The sequence below is a fragment of the Miniopterus natalensis genome, chromosome X (genome assembly GCF_054644295.1).
Source record: "Miniopterus natalensis isolate mMinNat1 chromosome X, mMinNat1.hap1, whole genome shotgun sequence".
Lineage (NCBI taxonomy): Eukaryota > Metazoa > Chordata > Mammalia > Chiroptera > Miniopteridae > Miniopterus > Miniopterus natalensis.
Window position 1 is genome coordinate 90,500,276 of NC_142103.1, and position 19,964 is coordinate 90,520,239.

General features: G+C 39.4%; 1 protein-coding gene and 1 pseudogene across 3 annotated transcripts in view; one reads left to right on the plus strand and one right to left on the minus strand.

Annotated features, from left to right (window-relative positions):
• Positions 1-19,964, minus strand: part of IL1RAPL1 (interleukin 1 receptor accessory protein like 1) — a 1,170,262-nt gene that overhangs the window by 1,071,401 nt on the left and 78,897 nt on the right. The gene's annotated exons all lie outside the window — the stretch shown is intronic.
• Positions 6,684-7,489, plus strand: LOC107533003 (histone-binding protein RBBP4 pseudogene; annotated as a pseudogene).

The window sequence follows — 19,964 nt, forward strand, 5'->3', positions numbered from 1 at the left end:
AAAAAATTAAAAATGGAACTGCCTTATGACCCAGCAATCCCACTTCTGGGAATTTATCCAAAGAAACCTGAAACACTAATTCAAAAGGATATATGCACCTCTATGCTCATTGTAGCATTATTTACAATAGCCAAGATCTGGAAACAGCCCAAGTGTCCATCAGTAGATGAGTGAATAAAAAAGAACTGGTAAATTTACACAATGGAATACTACTCAGCCATAAAAAAGAAGAAAATCTTACCCTTTGCTAAAGCATGGGTGGACCTGGAGACCATTATTCTAAGTGAAATAAGCCAGTCAGAGAAAGACAAGTACCATATGATTTCACTCATATGTGGAATCTAATGAACTAATAAGTCAAACAGACACAGATTCATGGATAGAGAGTAGGCTGACAACTGTAGGAAGGGGGGTGAGAGGGAGGGTGACAGGTAGAGAGATTGAGCAAAAAAGAAAAAAAGAGAAAATTCTCATGGACACAAACAATAATGTGGTGACTGCTGGGGGAGGGGGAATGGGGAGATCCATATGAACTTTTTGTAAAATAATTTATCTTTGTTGTTGAAAGTATTACAGGTTTCCCACTTTTTCCCCCAACCACCTTGCTCCCATTCCCTTCCCAGGCCTTCACCCTATCACTGACTGTGTCCATGGGTTATGCATATATGCATATAACTTATTTGGTTAATCTCTTCCCACCCTCCACCCCCTTCCCCCTTCTCTCTGAAATATGACCCTCTGTTGCATGAGTCACTGTCTCTGGATCTATTAGTTTGACAGATTCTTTTGTTCATTAGCTTCTTCTTAAAGAAGACCCTTCAACATTTCCTGTAGTGCTGGTCAGGTGGTGATGAACTCCTTTAGCTTTTCCTTGTCTGAGAAGCTCTTTATCTGACCTTCATTTCTAAATGATAGCTTTGCTGGGTAGAGCAATCTTGGTTGTAGGTTCTTGCTTTTCATCACTTTGAATATTTCTTGCCACTCCCTTCTGGCCTGCAAGGTTTCTGTTGAGAAATCAGCTGACAGTCGTATGGTGCTCCCTTGTAGGTAACTAATTGCTTTTCTCTTGCTGCTTTTAAGATTCTCTGTTTGTCTTTAACCTTTGGCATTTTAATTATGATGTGTCTTGCTGTGGGCCTCTTTGGGTTCCTCTTGTTTGAGACTCTCTGTGCCTCCTCGAATTGTAAGTCTATTTCTTTCCCCAGGTAGGGGAAGTTTTCTGTCATTTTTTTCAAATTGGTTTTCAATTTCTTGCTCTCATTGTTCAACTCCTGGCACCCCAATAATACGAATGTTGGGCTGAAGTTGTCCCAGAGGCTTCTTACACTACCTTCATATTTCTGGATTCTTTTTACTCTTCTGGTTGGGTGTTTTTTCTTTCCTCCTGTTCCAAATTGCTGATTTGATTCTCAGCATCCTCTACTCTATTGATGATTCCCTGTAAATTATTCTTCACTTCAGTTCCTGTAGCCTTCATTTCCAATTGGTACTTTATTGTGTGATTGATGATCTCACTAGTTTCCTTAATAATCTTAGAAAGATCCTTGAGCATCCTTATAACCATTATTCTGAACTCTGTATCTGTTAGCTTGCTTGGATCTATTTCATTTAGTTCCTCTTCTAGAGATTTCTTCTGTTCTTTCCTTTGTCACATGTTTCTTTGCCTCCACATTTTGGCTGCTTCCAGGTGTTTGTTTCTATGCATTAGGTAGAGCTGCTCTGTCTCCTGGAATTTGTAGAGTGGCTTTATGTAGTAGGTGTCCTGTAGGGCCCAGTGGCTCAGCCTCCCCAGTCACGTGAGTTGGGCCTTCTAAGTGCTCCCCTGTGTGGGTTGTGTGCACTGTCCTATTGTAGTTGAGCCTTGCTTGCTGTTGGCATCACTGGGAGGAATTGACCCCCAGGCCAATCGGCTGTGAGGACCAGCTAAGCTACAGCTAAAGAGATGCTGTGCTGGAGACACCCCTATGGAGCAGGGTTTACTTCAGTGGGACTTTGGTGTTCACCAAGTGCGCCCCTTGAGTGTGTCACTCGTGGATGTGGTAGGGTTGTCATCCAGCGTGGTCGAGTCTGACCCCCAGGTGCACTGTCTCTGGGGCCTCCCAGGAGGTGCAAGGTCAGCCTGTGACAGGGCCTTGCCCAGGGCCACCCAGCAGGAGCTACACAGCAAACCGTAGTTGGCTGCTGCTTGTGCTGGGCTTGGAGGTGCCCAGGAGAGGCCAAGCCATGAGGCAATGCAGCTGCTGCTAGTGCCAGACCTGGGGCCACTTATCAAGCCATAGGGGGCCCGTTGCTGCTTGTTTGAGAGATTTTAGGAGAGTCCTAAGCATGAGGCTCCAGAGGCCACTTGCACAGAAAAGCCCCTGGAAATGGCCTGGATGAGCTGCAGGTGGGGGGGGCGGGGCCTCCGGGAGTCACGGGGCGGGGCCAAAGGTGAGAGTCAGGTGCTGGCGACTCAAACATGGCGCCTGCCTGCCATGTGCGGGGAGGACTCGCCACAGGAGCCATGGCCTCCGCCAGCCCTTCTGCCCGGGAGGAAGCCGCCCTCCGCCTCCCGCCCGGATCTCAGGCAGGTTAGTTCCTCCCCGAGTGTCCCGGGTCCCTTCGGGCCGCTGCCCGGCGCTGGGCTCAGAGGGCGCGTCCGAGTGAGTCCGCGCGCGGCCCTTTAGAGGAGCTGCTGGGGCTCCCGCAGCCTCCGCGACCCTCAGGGACAGTCCCGCTGGTTTCACAGCCCGAAGTTGTGGGACTTCTCTCCCCGGCCTGGAGCCCTGGGCTGGGGCCTGCTGTGGGGCTGGGACCCCTCGCTCCTCCAGGAAACCCCCACCGCCGAGATTCCCTCTCGGGTTTACCCGGGCACCGGGTGTGGGCCCGCGGCCGCATCCCTGGGATCCAGCCCCGACCCGCTGGCGTCTCCGCCGTTCCTACCGTCTCAGTGCTGCTTCACTTCTCTCCATGTAGGGCTTCTGTTCAGCCAGATCTCAGGAGGCTCTGAGCGATGGCGGTTCTGTATTTTAGTTGTGATTATGATGTGGTTGCAGGAGGCCGAGGGGACCGTGGGTCACTGTGCCGCCATCTTGTTGTAAATCCGCATGTGAACTTTTTTCTTAATTAAATTTATTGGGGCAGCACTACTCAATAGGGTCAGATAGGTTTCAAGTGTAGTTTTCTATGATACAAGATCTGCATACTGCACTGTGTGTCCACCAGCCAAAGTCAAATAATCTTGCTTCTCCATATATTAAGACCCCTTTCACTACCCCTCACCCCCTTCCCTCTGGCAACCCCCACACTGCTGTTTGTGTCCACAAGTTCGTTTTATATCCCACATATGAGTGAAATCATATGGTTCTTGGCTCTCTCTGCCTGACTTACTTCACTTGGCATGATATCCTCAAGGCCCATCCATGTTGTGGCAAATGGCAGCATTTCCTCCTTTCTTATGGCTGAGCAGTATCCATTGTGTCCGTGCCCCACATCTTCTCTACCCAGTCCTCTATCGCAGGGCACCTTGGTTGTCTCCATGTCTTGGCCACCATGAATAATGCTGCAATGAACACAGGGGTGCATATATCTTTGCGAATACATGTTTTTGAGTTTTTGGGGTATATACCCAGGAGAGGGATTGCTGGGTCGTATGGTAGCTCTGTTCTTAATTTTTTGAGGAATCACCAGACTGCTTTCCATAGTGGCTGCACCAGTCTGCATTCCCACGAGCAGTGAATGAGGGTTCTGTTTTCTCCACAACCCCTCCAACATCTGTTATTCCACATGAACTTTTAAACAATCTCCTTCCCTGGGTGTTTGTGTTGAAGCTGACATCCTCTAAAAGACCAGGAAAGTGTATAGAGATAAATGCAGATACGAATTCTTCCTAATGTAAAATCCTGATTTTTTGGTATTTTTAAAGAATGAAAGGATGCTTTCAAATGATTTTAGCAACTAAATTTAGAAGATGGAGCATTGAAATTAAAATGTAGTGGATTAATAATTATGTTAGATAAAAATTAAATTAAGTGTGGTGGGGCCATTATCACTTAAGGTATTTCAGCAGTCAAAAATTCTCATTAACAATCATGAAGGTAAATTGTAATTGATCCCTCCTACCAAAGTACAGTGTTTAATAATGATAATGATTCAGAAAGTAGTGGCACACGACACCAAGTCAGCTACACTCATGCAAGTGATGATGGAATGTAGTTACCATAATTAACCAATTAAATTTTCATAAAGCTTTGGGACTTGCAGCTGCCCAAAGACATATCCTGTACCATAAAGAGCTAATCAAGACAATCTAAGCCCATTGTCTGTATATTTGTCCTTATATGGTTTCTAATTATTATTTTTGTATATGGCTGTTGTCCTCAACAACAGGTCCCCTTCTTTATATTTCTACCTGACACTGCCTTCCACATTCTGCTCCTCTGTTCTCCACAATACTTAGCAAAATGCTGGACATCTAGTGGATGTTCAAATATATGCATTAGCTTTGGTTAAAATGGTGGACAATATAAGCAGCAAATAGGTCTTGTAATTCAGCTTGTCTCTCAGCCTAACAGCAATACCTATTTACCCCAACCCACTGGGGCTTGGCAAACACACACAGAATGTCAGACATGCCCAAGCAACCATGACATGGCCTGTTAGAGAAGTAGTGAAGGTTAAAAAAGATTCTTTGAGGATGGCCTGAAATGTACCTTTGAATATTATCATGGAACTTGTTAAGATTAGCTGCAATAAACAGTGTAGGCCACAGAAAGAATATATGCAACGATCCATTTTAAGCATTTAAATCCCAAAAGTATAAAAGGAAGAAACAACAAGAAGACAACTTGTTAATGCTGCTAGTGTAGGTAAAGGATTATCTTGAACAAACAATGGCATATATTATGGTTGGGCGTCTAATTTCAGCCACACCCCACTTATACCCACTACAAAAAAACTATGTCCATCTTCCCATCACTTTCAATAATTCCTTATGAATTTTCCTATATATACCAACCAGGCTATTTTTAAAATATATTTTCTGTGCATTGAAATGAAAATGAGGAAAGGTTTTATTTCTGACCTATTTTAAACCCATGTTGCCAGTTTTGGGGAGGAAGAAAATGTTCCACTACCATTCTAAGGTTGTTACACCTGGTCTAATAATTAAATTGAATGAATAGGTTAACAAGGGAAAATAATCATGTTTCATTACATAAGCACATATGGGAACCCCCACACATGAGAGGTTCAGAGACAGAAAGGGAAAATGAGATATATATGGCATTCTGAGTTGAGGAGGAGGTAAGGCACCTGAGGCTTTAGAATAAGGAAGGAAGATCATTTCTAGGATGATAACAAGAGCAGGTATTCAGTAATTAGAAGTTTGCCCTGTACTTTAGATAGGTCGTAAAAGGTTATCTCTGGTGATAACTTTTATTATGGGCCAGGTCCTTAATTTAATTTTTTTAAGGGAGAGGTAAAAGTTTCTCGTGAACCCGCAGGGTCTTGATTGCCTTTACCTCAAAGTAAGCTACATGCCAAAGTAGCACATCTTGGCGAGGCCTGTTCTGAAATCCCTTCACCAGACACAGACTCAGGAATTTAAATGTGTAAAATGTGCATACATGGTGTAAAAAACAGAGCTGAATTTTTTTCATGTTCACTGAGTTAATTTTGGCCTAAAAATCAAAATTTTAATAAATCATGCATACTGCACAAACTTACAAGCATTCTCCAACTCTAAAAAGGCTTGAGTTTTGAATTTCTCTTTTTTTCAAGCTATTAAAAAGTTTTCTCTGCCCGGCCGGGCGTGGCTCAGTGGTTAAAGCATCGACCTAGGAACCAGGTGATCAGGGTTCGATTCCCAGTCAGGGCACATGCCCGGGCTGCGGGCTGCAGCCGATCAATGACTCTAGTCTCATCATTGATGTTTTTATCTCTCTCTCTCCCTCTCCTTTCCTCTCTCTGAAATCAATAAAGATATATTTAAAAAGTTTTCTCTGACCCAAGAAAAAAGTGAAATTCTAAAGTGGTTATTTTTTTCCGAAATAAATATATCTCCAACAGGACCATATTTTCCCAAGCCAAAATTAGGACACATAGCTTGAAATGTAGGTAGATAATTCAGACTATTTGAAAATCAGGTCAGTTAAAACAAATCTAGGCTAAATGGTTATTGCACTTATTTTAACTTAGGTAACAAAAACCATTGATATATAAAATACTCCTCCCTCAAAATATGTTGTTGGCAAAAAGTCAATAATGCAAAAAAGAACCATGATAGCTGTTTTCATCACTATGTCCACAGAATCTATCTCCATACCTGACAGATAGTAGGCATTTATATTGGTTTTTTTGAGTGAATGTGAAGGGAGGGGAGTGTGTGCATATGTGTGTGTGTGTGTGTGTGTGAGAGAGAGAGAGAGACAGAGACAGAGACAGAGACAGAGACAGAGACAGAAAGAATGAGAGAAACTTTTTTCCCATAACAAAAAGAAAAGAAGTACCTTGGTCAAAAGAAGACATTTAAATGTTATTTTTTAATCTTACTGAGCCCCTAATAATGAAGCAAGTAGATTCAGTGGAAAAGAAGAAGGGTGCAGCAGGAAACAACAGAGGCCGTGGGCACAGTAAGAGCCCACAGCCTCCCCACCCTTCCTATAACACTTGACCCAGGTATCCCCCTGGCTTGCCTCCCTGCCATGACCCACAAGGAAGCAGCCTTTGATGACACAATAGAAGAATGTATAATCAGTGAAGAGTACACACTATGGAAAAAGAACACCTCTTTTCTTTACCATTTGGTGATGCCCATGCTCTAGACTGGCCCAGCCAAACTGCACAGAGGCTTCCAGATGTAACCAGACCAGAAGAAAAAAATTTCAACATTCATGGACTTGCCCTGGAGACATACCCTTTGGATGACCAAAACCATAACAGCCAGTGTGCGGTTCCCTAAATATGATGCTTCACACTACAACAGTGAGAAAGGAGAATTTAGAGCTTTTGACTCTGTTAGTTGAAAAATTGATATAGGAATCAAGATCAACCATGAAGGAGAAGTGAACAAGACACTTTATATGCCACAGAACCCTTGCATCATTGCAACAAAGACTCCATCCAGTGATGTTCTTGTTTTTGACTATACAAAACAACCTTCTAAACCAGATCCTTCTGAAATGTACAACCCAGACCTGCATCTCCATTTACATCAGGTAGAAGGCTATGGACTTTCTTGGAACCCAAATTTCAGTGGGAACTTAATGCTTCAGATGACCATACCATCTGCCGGTGGAACATCAGTGCTGTTCCAAAGTAAGGAAAAGTTGTAGATGTGAAGACCATCTTTACAGGGCATGCAGCAGTAGCAGACAATGTTTCCTGGGAACTGCTCCATGAATCTCTGTTTGGGTCAGTTGCTGATGATCAGAAACTTATCATCTGGGATACTCGTTCAAACAATACTTCTAAACAAAGCCACTCAGTTAATGCTCACCTGCTGAAGTGAACTTTTTCTTTTTTCTTTTCTTTTCTTTTCCCTTTTCTCCCTCCCCTCTCCTCTCCTCCCCCTCCTCTCCCCCTCCCCTCCTCTCCCCCTCCCCTCCTCTCCCCCACCCCTCCCCTCCCCTCCCCTCTCCTTTCTCTCTTTATTTTTGTTCTTAGTCCTCACTTGAGGATACTTTTTCCATTGATTTTTTTTTTTTAATCTTCACCTTGACTATATATTTTCATTGCTTTTCAGAGAAAGTGGAAGGGAGAGAGAGAGAAACATAAATATGAAAGAGACACATCGATTGGTTGCCTCCCATACTTGGGCAGACTGGAGCCGGGGATCAAGCTTGCAACTGAGGTACATGCCTTTGGCTGGAATCAAACCAGGGGCCCACTAGTCTGCAGGCCAATGCTCCAAACACTGAGCTAAACTGGACAGGGCCATTGATTATTTTTTAGAAAGAGTGGGAGGGAGGAAGGGGGAGAGAGAGAAACATCAATGTAACAGAAACACATCGCTTGGTTGTAGTAAGACTGGCAGGTTGCAGTAACTGTTATACTGCCACTAGAAAGTGGGGGGTTGATATGAGGAGCATGACCCAGAGTCAAAAAACTGAAGTTAAATAGGGTGCCAGAGCCTTGTTCCAAGATGAAACTGGACAGAAGCAAGGCAGGTGAAATGGGAGATGAGCATAAGTGGTGGACTCAGGGGTGAAAGGCATGAAAGTAAAAGAAAGATGAACCAGGGTTCCCTATGCATCACTGCTCCTAGTAGGTGGTAATTAAATCTTTGTTAGAGCAAAACATTTCATCAAGAGTAAAGTATCAGCTCCCTTCAGCTTTTATATTTTCATTCATTCATTTAGCAGCTTTAATTAAACAATCAATAAAATTATGTCTCTCATGGTAACAAGATTCCCTTCATGTATCATGCTTAATAGTCATATAAAAAACATCCTTTTTATTTTTAAACATTCTTTCCTTGTTTTGCTAGACAAAATACATGGCAATGTGCCTGGTTTACAAAGTTCGATTATAAGGTCTGAGGGATAAACTCAGTATTATGAACATTCAAAAGTGTAATTTGTCTTTGGAACTGTTCTTAATACCATCATACCATATAGCTACAAATGTTGATATTTAAGTCTGGAGAGATTATGCTCTGTGCAGGTACAAAAACACTACTGAATATAAATTATTTTCAGTGGGGAAAAAAGGGCTATAACTTTTTTAGTTATAACAGAACATGTCAGAAGATGAAAATAGAGAAAAGCTCATCAAATTGCTTACCATTCTCATCCTGAGAAAGGTGAATCAATTTAACACTATGCTCTGAATACTATAAAACTCGTTTAGGAAAGCACTGGAAAATAAATACCAATGCAGACCTACTGGTTTCAATCATATTTTGTATTAAATTGGTTACACAGAGAAAACAGTTCAGCAGCTACATGCTCCTTATACTGAAAAAAGTCCACAATATCTGTACGATGGCCTCAGATTCTGGTCTAGTGGCTCTGGCAGAGTAAGTTTATTGGAAAAAGAGGTTTTTAATTTTTCTGACCAAAATAAATTTATTTGCTGACCAGATGAGTTAAGTTTTTATGGTTTGTTTATGCAGATGCTCCTCTTGTTCAATAAATTTAGCCCAAACAGTGGTTCTGAGTGATTCTTATTATTCTGCTGCCCAGCTGGACAGGAAATCCAAACTTCTTTGTCATCATAGTTTCCTGGTAGAAATCACAAACATTTAGGGAAAATTAATAATTTAAAGGAGGTGTTAAATAACACATGAGCACTGAACTACCAAACTCTGTCTATGTTCACAACAGAAGGATTGCAAAGGACAAAATGTATTACTGAATACAATTAATAGTATTTTTGCTATTAAGTATGCTTATATCTTTTTGGCTAGAAAGTGTGTTGGAAAGAAATATACAATTTTTGTTCAGCTTAAATATAAAAGTATAACTAGGATACTCCATTTAGCAGTTAGCAAATATGTGGGGCCCATAAGATTAAATTTGTATTAAAATATCAAGGCATAATTTGGAATGAGTATGTCCCTTTGTCTTTTTGATTTACTTGTTAATGTAGTTTCCATTTTTTAAAGGAGTCTTTTTGAGTTTCTTAGGATACATTCCTAGAAGTGGGATCACTGGGTCAAAAGGCAGCTCCATTTTTAATGTTTTAAGGAACCTCTACACTGCTTTCCACAGTGGCTGCCCCAGTCTGCATTCCCACCAGCAGTGCACCAGGGTTCCCTTTTCTCCACACCCTCACCAGCACATGTCATTTGTTGATTTGTTGATGGAGCCATTCTGACAGGGGTGAAGTGATACCTTATTGCAGTTTTAATTTGCATCTCTCTGATGATTAGTGACGTTGAGCATTTTTTCATATGTCTCTTGGCCATCTGTATGTCCACTTTGGGTGTCCATTTAGGTCCTTTGCCTATGTTTTAATTGGATTGTTTGTCTTCCTTTTGTTAAGTTGTATGTGTTCCTTACACATTTTGGATATTAACCATTTATCAGATGTGTCATTGACAAATATGTTCTCCCATACAGTGGGCTCCCTTTTCATTTTGTTGATAGTTTCTTTTCCTGTGCAGGAGCTTTTTATTTTGATGTAGTCCCACTTGTTTATTTTCTCCTTTGTTTCTCTTGCCCTGGGAGATGTATTGGCAAACATACTGCTACGAGAGATGTCTGAGATTTTGCTGCCTACGTTTTCTTCTAACATATTTATGGTTTCACATCTTATATTTAAGTCTTTTATCCATTTTGAGTTTATTTTTGTGTATGGTATAAGTTGGTGGTCTAGTTTCATTTTTTTACATGTACCTGTCCAATTTTCCCAACACCATTTATTGAAGAGACTGAAAGAAAGCGGAAACACCAATCAGAAAGAACTTATGCACCCTTATGTTCATAGCAGTGCAATTTACAATAGCTAAGATCTGGAAACAGCTCAAATGCCCATCAGTAGATGAGTGGATAAAAAAGTTGTGGGACATTTACACCGTGGAATACTATGCAGCTATAAAAAGGAAGGATCTCTTATCCTTTGGGACAGCATGGAGGGGCCTGGAGAGTATTATGCTAAGTGAAATAAGCCAGGCAGAGAAAGACAAGTACCACATGATCTCACTCATATGTGAACTGTAATAAACAAAATAAACTGATGAACAAAATACATCTAGAGACATAGAAGCATGGAACAGATTAAAGGATCTCAGAGGGAAGGTGGGGATGGGGGAGTGAGTGAGGAGACATTAATCAAAGCACTTCTATGTTTATAAGCATAACCCATGGACACAGACATTGATATGGGGAAGGCCTAGGGGTTGGGTGGATGTGCGATGAAAGGGATCAATGTGGGAAAAAGGGGGACAAAATTAGTTAATTAATTAAAAGAGTCTTTTTGAAGGACTTAAAGAATAAAATCTAATTGTTAAATCATGAGTAACTGAGCAGGTATGGGTATTTTATGAGGCTAAAGACTTAAACTTGAGGGGAACTGAGTTATACTTAATTGGTGCCATCCACTGGGAATTCTGACCACAGAGATGTGCTGTCTATATTTATAGATATTATCCTTTAAGTGTACACATGAAAAAAATTAACTTTTGCAGTTTAGTTCTTCTCAGTATCACACCTTTGTATAATGATTTGAATCATCTCAATCAGCATATCACTATCATTGCTGGCTCACTGGTAATTAGATTAGAATTTAAGTACCTTTAATGTGTTTTTCTTTATTTTTATTGTTGACAGTATGACAGATATCCTCACTTTCTCCCCATTTGCCCACCTCCACCCAGCCCCCGCCCCTTATTCCCTCCAGTCATCACTACACTGTTGTCTGTGTCCATGGGTTATGCATATATGTTCTTTGGCTAATCCCTTCATCTTCTTTCATCCAATCCCCCCTCCCTCTCCTCTCTGACAACTGCCAGTCTGTTCCATGTGTCCATGCCCCTGTTTCTATTTTGTTCATCAGTTTATTTTGCTCATTAGATTCCACATATAAGTGAGATCATGTGGTATTTATTTTTCTCTGACTAGGTTATTTCACTTAGCATAATAACCTCTAGGTCCATCCATGCTCTTGCAAAGGGTAAGAGATCCTGCTTTTTTATAGTCAAGTAGTATTCCATGGTGTAAATGTCCCACAGCTTTTTACCCACTCATCTACTGAGGAGCATTTGGGCATTTCCACACCTTAGCTATTGTAAATGGTGCTGCTATGAACATAGGGGTGCATATATTCTTTGAAATTGGTGTTTCATGATTCTTAGGATATTTTTTCAAAAGTGGAATTGATGCCACTGAAATTAGCTACTTATTAATAATACAAAAGGAGCAAAAGGGAGGCCAGGCCAGACATTATAGGCATGTCACTTGGGCAGCTTCACCAGGAAACTGCAAGTTTGGACTCCCCAGGCAACCACCAGCCCATTCCCTGCAGATCTCTGGGGAAAGGGGCACAGTAAAGGGGAGATACACACATATGCAGTTAAGTAGGGGTGACATAGGGAAGGTATTTGGCTCTCAGTCATACCTGGGTACAGAGATGGATGGCCAGAATGGGCATGACCACTGCAAGCCCACAAAAGTTTTGGAATACACAATACCCTAAACCAAGGAATTCCTGCTCTTGACTCTTGGTTCTTATTTTGTTTGACGCTTGGTGTGTGGGGCTCTATTGCTCCTACTTCCTTGCATTCACCCATGTTTCCCCACAGCCCTGAGTACCCCACATGCAATGGACTGATGGACTGCAGCAGGGAACACAAACTATACTAGCCTGATGCTGGACTAGACTCTGCTCCAACATGGAAAGGAAACTTTAGACACTTGCTCTGATTTTAGCCCCAGCTGTACTTCTATGACTGGACAAAGGGAAATGGGATTTTGGAAACTCAAGGTTTTTATTCCACAGAAATAAAGCTTTCTACATATCTTCCTGTAGGGGCCTCCTGAAATTCTTATTCAAGTCATACCCCAGCAACGCCACTTCCACCAGTAACAGGACCACTGGGTAAAAGACAATTCCATTTGTAATTTTTTGATGAAACTCCATACTGTTTTCCACAGTGCCTAAGCAAGTCTGCATTCCCATCAACAGTACATTAGAGTTCCCTTTTCTCCATATCTTCTCCAGCACTTGTTGTTTGTTGATTTATTGATGATATCCATTCTAGCAGGTGTGAGGTGATACCACATTGTAGTTTTAATTTGCATCTCCCTGATGGTTAGTGACATTGAGCACTTTTTCATATCTCTATTTGCCATCTGTATGTCCTCTTTGGAAAAGAGTCTATTCAGGTCCTTTGCCCATTTTTTTAATTGGATTGTTTGTCTTCTGGTGTTGAGTTATATAAGCTCTTTATATATTTTGGAAATTAACCCTTTATCAGATGTACCGATGGCGAATATGTTCTCCCATAGTGTGGGTTCACTTTTCATTTTCTTAATGGTTTCTTTTGCTGGGCAGAAGCTTTTTAGTTTGATATGGCCCCATTTGCTCATTTTTCCCCCTTATTTCCCTTGTCCTAGGAGACATATTGGCAACAATATTGCTACGAAAAATGTCTGAGATTTTACTGCCTATGTTTCCCTCTAGAACTGTTATGCTTTCACAACTTACATTTTTAAGTCTTTTATCCATTTTGAGTTTATTCTTGTGTATGATGTAAGTTGGTGGCCTAGTTTCATTTTTTGAAGGTGCCTGTCCAATTTTCCCAACACCATTTATTGAAGAGACTGTTTTTACTCCATTGTATGCTCTTGCCTCCTCTGTTAAATATTAATTGACCAAAAGGTGTAGGTTGATTTCTGGATTCTCTGTTCTGTTCCACTAATCTATATGTCTGTTCTTGTGCCAGTACCAGGATGTTTTGATTACAGTGGCTTTGTAGTATAACGATACTGGTAGTGTGATTCCTCCAACTTTGTTCTAATTTCTCAAGATTGCTGAGGCTATTCAGAGTCCTTTTTGGCTCCACATAAATTTTTGGAATATTTGTTCTATATTTGTGACATATGCTATTGATATTTCAATAGGTTTTCTGTTGAATCTATAGATTGCTTTGGGTAGAATGGGCATTTTAATGATATTAATTCTTCCAATCCATGAACATGGTATATGCTTCCACTTGTTTGTATCTTCCTCTATTTCTTTTTTCAGTCCTATATGTCCTATATTTTTTCAAGTATAGGTCTTTTATCTCCTTGGTTAAGTTTAATCCTAGTTATTTTATTGTTTTTATTGGAATAGTAAGTGGGATGGTTTTATTAGTTTCTCTTTCTGATGGTTCATTATTGGTGTATAAAAATGTCAACAATTTCTGGATATTAATTTTCTATCCTGCTAATTTGCTGAAATTATTTATTAAATCTAATTGTTTTTTGTGGAATCTTTAGTGTTTTATTTGTACAATATCATGTCATCTGTAAATAATGACAGTTTTACTTCCTCCTTACCAATTTAGATGCCTTTATTTCTTCTTCTTCTCTGATTGCTGTCACTAGGACTTCCAGTACTATGTTGAATAAGAGTGGTGAAAGCGGACATCCCTGTTTTATTCCTATTCTTAAGGGAAATACTTTTACTTTTTGCCCATTGAGTATGATGTCGGCTGTAGGTTTTTTATATATGACCTTTATTATGTTGAGGTATGATCCCTGTATTCGCACTTTCCTGAGAGTTTTTATCATAAATATGATTTTATCAAATTCTTTTTTTCTGCATCTATTAATATGATCATGTGATTTTTTATCCCTCATTTTGTTAATGTTATGTATCACATTTACTGATTTGTAAATATTGTACCAACCTTGCATCCCAAGAATAATTCCCAAATGGTCATGTTGTTCGATCTTTTTAATGGATAGCTCGATCTGAATTGCTAATATTTTGTTCAGGATTTTAGCATTTATGTTCGTCAGTGACATTGGCCTATTATTTTCTTTCATTCTAGTCTCTTTATCTCATTTTTAAATTAGCATAATGCTGGCCTGGTAAAAAGATATTGGAAGTCTTCCCTCCTCTTGAATTTTTTTGGAATAGTTTGAGAAGGATAGGTGTTAGTTCTCCTTTGAATGTCTGATAAAATTTGCCTGTCAAGCCATCAGATCTGGGACTTTTGTTTGCTTGGTGTTTGTTTGTTTTTTTATTACTGCTTCAATTTCACTAGTTATCAATCTATTTGGGTTTTCTGATTCTTCCCAATTCAGTTTTGGAAGATTGTATATTTCTAGGTATTTGTCCATTTTGGTCAGGTTGTCCAATTTGTTGACCTATTTATTCATAATATTTTCTTAAAGTACTTTGTATTTCTGTGATGTCAGTTGGTAATCCTCTTTCATTTATGATTTTATTTATTTTGGTCCTCTCTCTTTGTTTCTTTATGAGTCTCCTTAAAGGGTCAACCTTGTTTATTTTTTCAAAGAACCAGCTCTTGGTTTCATTCATCTATTGTTTTTTTGTTTTGTTTTTTTCATTTTAGTTACTATGTCATTTGTTTCCACTCTGATCTTTATTATTTCCTTCTACTTCCTCTGGGCTTTTCTTGTTCTTTTCTATTTCTTTTAGGTGTATAGCTACATTGAGATTTTCCTTTCTTCTTCAGGTATGCCTGTAGGCTATGAACTTCCCTCTCAGGACTACTTTCACTATTTCCACAGATTTTGGGTTGTTGTGTGTTCTTTTTCATTTGTTTTCAGGTAATTTTTTATTTCTTTTTGATCTCATTGGTAACCCAAGCATTGTTTAACAACATGTCATTTGGCCTCCATGTGTTTAAAAGTTTTTGAGTGATTTTATTGCAGTTGATTTCCAGTTTCATGCCATTGTTGTCTGAGAAGTTGCTTGGTATGATTTCAGTCTTATTGAATCTGTTTAGACTAATTTTGTGTCCTAATTTGTGGTCTGTCTTTCAGAATGTTCCATATGCACATGAGAAGAATGTATATTCTGCTGTTTGGGATAAAACACTCTGTAAATATTAATTAAATCCATCTCATCTAGTGTATCATTTAAGGTCACTGTTTTCTTATTGATATTTTGTCTGGAAGATCTATCCAGTGATGACAGTGGTGTGTAAAATTCCCCTACTGTGACTGTATAGCTGTTGATCTCTCCCTTAAAGCCCACCAAGAGATTTTCAAAATATATTTATGTGCTCTTATGTTGGGTGCATATATGTTTACAAGGCTCATATCCTTTTGTGACTGACCTTCTTTGTCCTTTATATGGCTTTTGTTTTGAAGTCTATTTTGTCAGATATAAGTATTGGGACCCCAATTTTTTTTTTAATTTCCTTTTGCATGGAATTCTTTTTCCATCCCTTCACAATCAGCCTGTATGTATCTTTTGTTCTAAGGTGGGTCTCTTGTAAAGAGCATATACAGGGTGTCCCTGAAAAATGTATATACACTTTGAAAAATTATAAAGGCAATGTTTATTAAAATACATTTCATGCCTGGCCAGCGTGGCTCAGTGGTTGAGCATAGACCTATGATACAAGAGATCATGGTTCGATTCCTGGTCAGGGGACATGCCTGGCTTGTTGGCTTGATCCCCAATAGGGAGCATGCAGGAGGCAGCTGATCAATGACTCTCATCATTGATGTTTCTATCTCTCTCTCTCCTTCTCCTTTCCTCTCTCTGAAATCAATAAATACTTTTTTTAAAAAATACATTTCATTTTCAAAATGTAATAGAATCTATATACATTGTATGTATACATTTTTTTGGTATAACCCCGTATTTGCTTTATGATTCCTCACCCATTCAGCTACCCTATGTCTTTTGATTGGAGCATTTAATCTAATTACATTTATGGTTATTATTGATAGGTACCTCTTTACTGCCATTTTTTAAATGTATGTTCCTCTCTATATATATTTATCCTTCTTATTAAGGCAGTTCCTCTTATATTTCTTACAATGCTGGTTTGGTGGTAATAAGCTCCTATAGCCTTCTTTTTGTCTGGAAGCTCATTATTTTGCCTTCAATTTTAAAGTATAGCCTTGCTGGATAGAGTAGTCTTGGTTTCAGGTCCTTGCTTTTCACTACTTTGAATACGTCATGCCAATCCCTTTTGGCCTAAAGGGTTTCTGTGGAGAAATCAGCTGACAGCCTTATAGGAACACCCTTATAGGCTACTGTTTCTCTCTTGTAGCCCTTAAGATTCTCTCTTTGTCTTTAACCTTTGCAATTTTAATTATGATGTGTCTTGGTGTGGGTCTCTTTGGGTTCATCTTGCTTGGGACTCTCTGTGCTTCCTGAACTTATGTGACTTTTTCCTTCACCAGGTTAGGACAGTTTTATGTCATTATTTCTTCAAACAGGTTTTCTATCCCTTGCTCAATTTCTTCTCCTCCTGGTACCCCTGATGCATAAGTTGTTACAGTTCATGTTGTCCCAAAGTTCCCTTAAACTATCCTCATTCTTTTTAATTCTTATTTTCTTTTTGCTGCTCTGATTGGGTGTTTTTTCTACCTTGTCTTCCAACCCACTGATTTGATCTTCTGCTTTATCCAACCTTCTTTTAATTCATTCTAGTGTATTCTTGATGTCAGATGGTATTCTTCATTTCTAGCTTCTTCTGTTTCATGGTTTCTATGTCCTTTTCATGATATTGTAGTTCTCACTAAGTTTCTTGAGCATCCTTATAACCATTACTTTGAATTCTATATCTGATAGATTGCTTGCCTCCATTTCATTTAGCTCTTTTTCTGGAGAGTTCTCCTATTCTTTCATTTGGGGCCTGTTTCTTTGTCTCCTCACTTTGGCTGTCTCTTTGTGTTTATTTCTATGTATTAGATAGATCTGCTATGACTTCCAGTCTTCATGGGGTGACCTTATGTAGTAGGTGTCCTGTGAGATCCAGTGGTGCAGTATCCTTGATCTCCTGAGATGGATGCTCTAGGAATATCCCTTGTGTGGGTTATATGGGCCTTCCTGTTGTAATTCAGTCTTGATTGCTGTTGGCCCATTCATGCTTGGGATTGACCCTCACTCTGGCAGACTGTGAGGCTCAACTCTGCCCACAGCATGTGAGCTGTTAAGCAGATGCCATCTTGATGTGGCTTCTTCTGCAAATCCTTGGCTATAAAACTCTTCTTCACCTAGTCCTTGATTGGTTACTCAGGGTGGTTGTTTCCCAATTTAGTTGTATTTCCGGTTTGGTCCAGGAGAAAATGATTGTAAGATCCACTTATTGCGCTACCAGCTTAAATGTCCCTGCATAACTCTTCTGTTGCACAGCCCCAGGTTGACTTCCTCATCAGGACCCTGGGTCACACCGAGGCTCTGTACTGGGAAGGAAGGAATATGGAGACTTCTCCTGGCATTCTTGCAGGCCTAAGGAAATATAGAATTATTTCTAAAAAGAACTAACCTGAAGGTGAGCTGTTCTCTGGATTTGAATCTCAGTTTTTCCACTTTTGAGGTAAGAGACTTGGGCAAAGTTTTAACCCACTCTATGCATCTTTTCTTATCCTTTCCATCTTCTAAAGACTGTATGCATTTCTTGGCTTATGGTCCCTTTCCATCATCTCTACAGCCAGTAATAGTCAAATCTTTCTCACATTGCATCTCTCTAACACTCCTTTACTGTTTTTGAATCTATTTTATGAAAGTTATCATATGAAGCTGTTATTGTTATTATGCATATGCTTTTCATTGAGGGCAATAAAGCTTTAAGAGTTTAAGTGACTTACTCAAATTTATATATATTACAGGGTGGTAGAGCTGGATTCAGTTTTTCTGATTCCAGCACCTATTCTGATTTCATACACCGGGCTGCTTCTCCTTAATTGAGTGCAAGAGACAATTTTGCTATTTTGTGAAAACTCCCAGAGTCCAAAATTATTTCTCCTCTCCTACAGACTCTTCAATGAAGTAGAAACTGTACAAGATTCTGGCATTCACAAAGATTAAGACACAACATTATTCTTGCTTTTAAGAGTAGTTTGCCTGAGACATTCCCAATTTTAGCAATGAAAATCTGGCTTGCTGAGAACCCCTCAGGTTTGGGGAAATGGGATGGTTGGGTACCCTACTTGGAAGGAGTTTTTGGTCTAGATTAGAGTTGTGTATCAAAGTGTTTAATTGTGACATATTAAAAGTACAGTGGAAACAAAAGAGTGAGCCTCTACATATGCCTGGGAAACTTTTGTATTTATCTATCAGGTCCTTATTAGTGCAAGTCTCTTAAAGTCATATTCTTTCTAGCCTCAACAATGTCTCCAATCTCACCTTTTAATTTCCTGCTCTGAAATTAATACATTGCTATTTTTCTCCATTCTCTTTAACTTTCTGGGGTACATTTTAGTTATGTTGCTCTACCTGCAATTATCCCCTTTCTTCTTCCAGCCATCCTTAACTCTATTATGTCACATTCCCTATTATTGTTTCTAATAAATTTCTGGGCCAGCTCACTTTAGCAAACACCTGGAATAAAGTAGCACTTAAAGAGAGTTTGTTGAATAAATGACTCAGCATTTTGAATATCTATATTTATCTAAAATATAGATAAAGCATATTGGACAAAGTCCAACTTTATTCAACATAATAAGCAAAGGCAATTTTTATTAGTGTTTCCTGATTGCCAAGCACTTAAGTTTCCTCACTTAATCTTCTTAACCACTGTGAGAGTGAATGAATATTATGATTATCCCTATTTTATAAAAATGCAAAACAGGCACAGAACTTAAGTAACCAGATCAGTGGTATGACAAAAAAATCAGTTCCAGGTCTGTTTTACAACAGATGTCATGACTACATCATGCTGTCCCTGGCCTTCAGTGTATGGAATGCCTTGGTAAGTGAAGGATTTTATACTGGTCAATAAGTAGTTTCCACAGCAGGTATCTGCCAACAGAGACTTTCAACTAGAAGAATTGGGGTTGAATGGACATGGCTATTTGGAATCTATGACAGTAATTTCTTACATTAAGTCAATCATCCAAGACACAATTATTAGCTACACCTATTGCAATTCATATGCAAAGCTGGGGACACAAAGCTGAGTAAAAAAACTGTTCCTTTTGATAATCAGCAACATACAGAAGTGAGGAAATAAAATAGCCCTCCAAAGTTGTCCATTCTGTTCTATTTTTCTTTGACAAGTTTTGTTTTAATTTAGAGTTGCAGTACAAACACATGAAACATGAGATTTATATTTAAGATTCAGGCAGACCCAGTTTGTGACCTATTTTACAAAGATTATTTTACGGGGCAACAGTATTGTAAATCTAGGTAAGAAGCTAATTAATCACCATAACTATCTTGGGTAGTAGGCACTGTATATTTCCCAAATGTACTTTTTAAAAGGTAATTCAGTATATATGATAACCCAATAATGATTCCATTCACTTGCTTGGAATTAAAAAAAAATGACCATCTTGAAAAAAAGTACACATTTCCTCAATAGGCTTTTAAGTGAATTTAAAATTATGCCTAAAAGTAAAGTA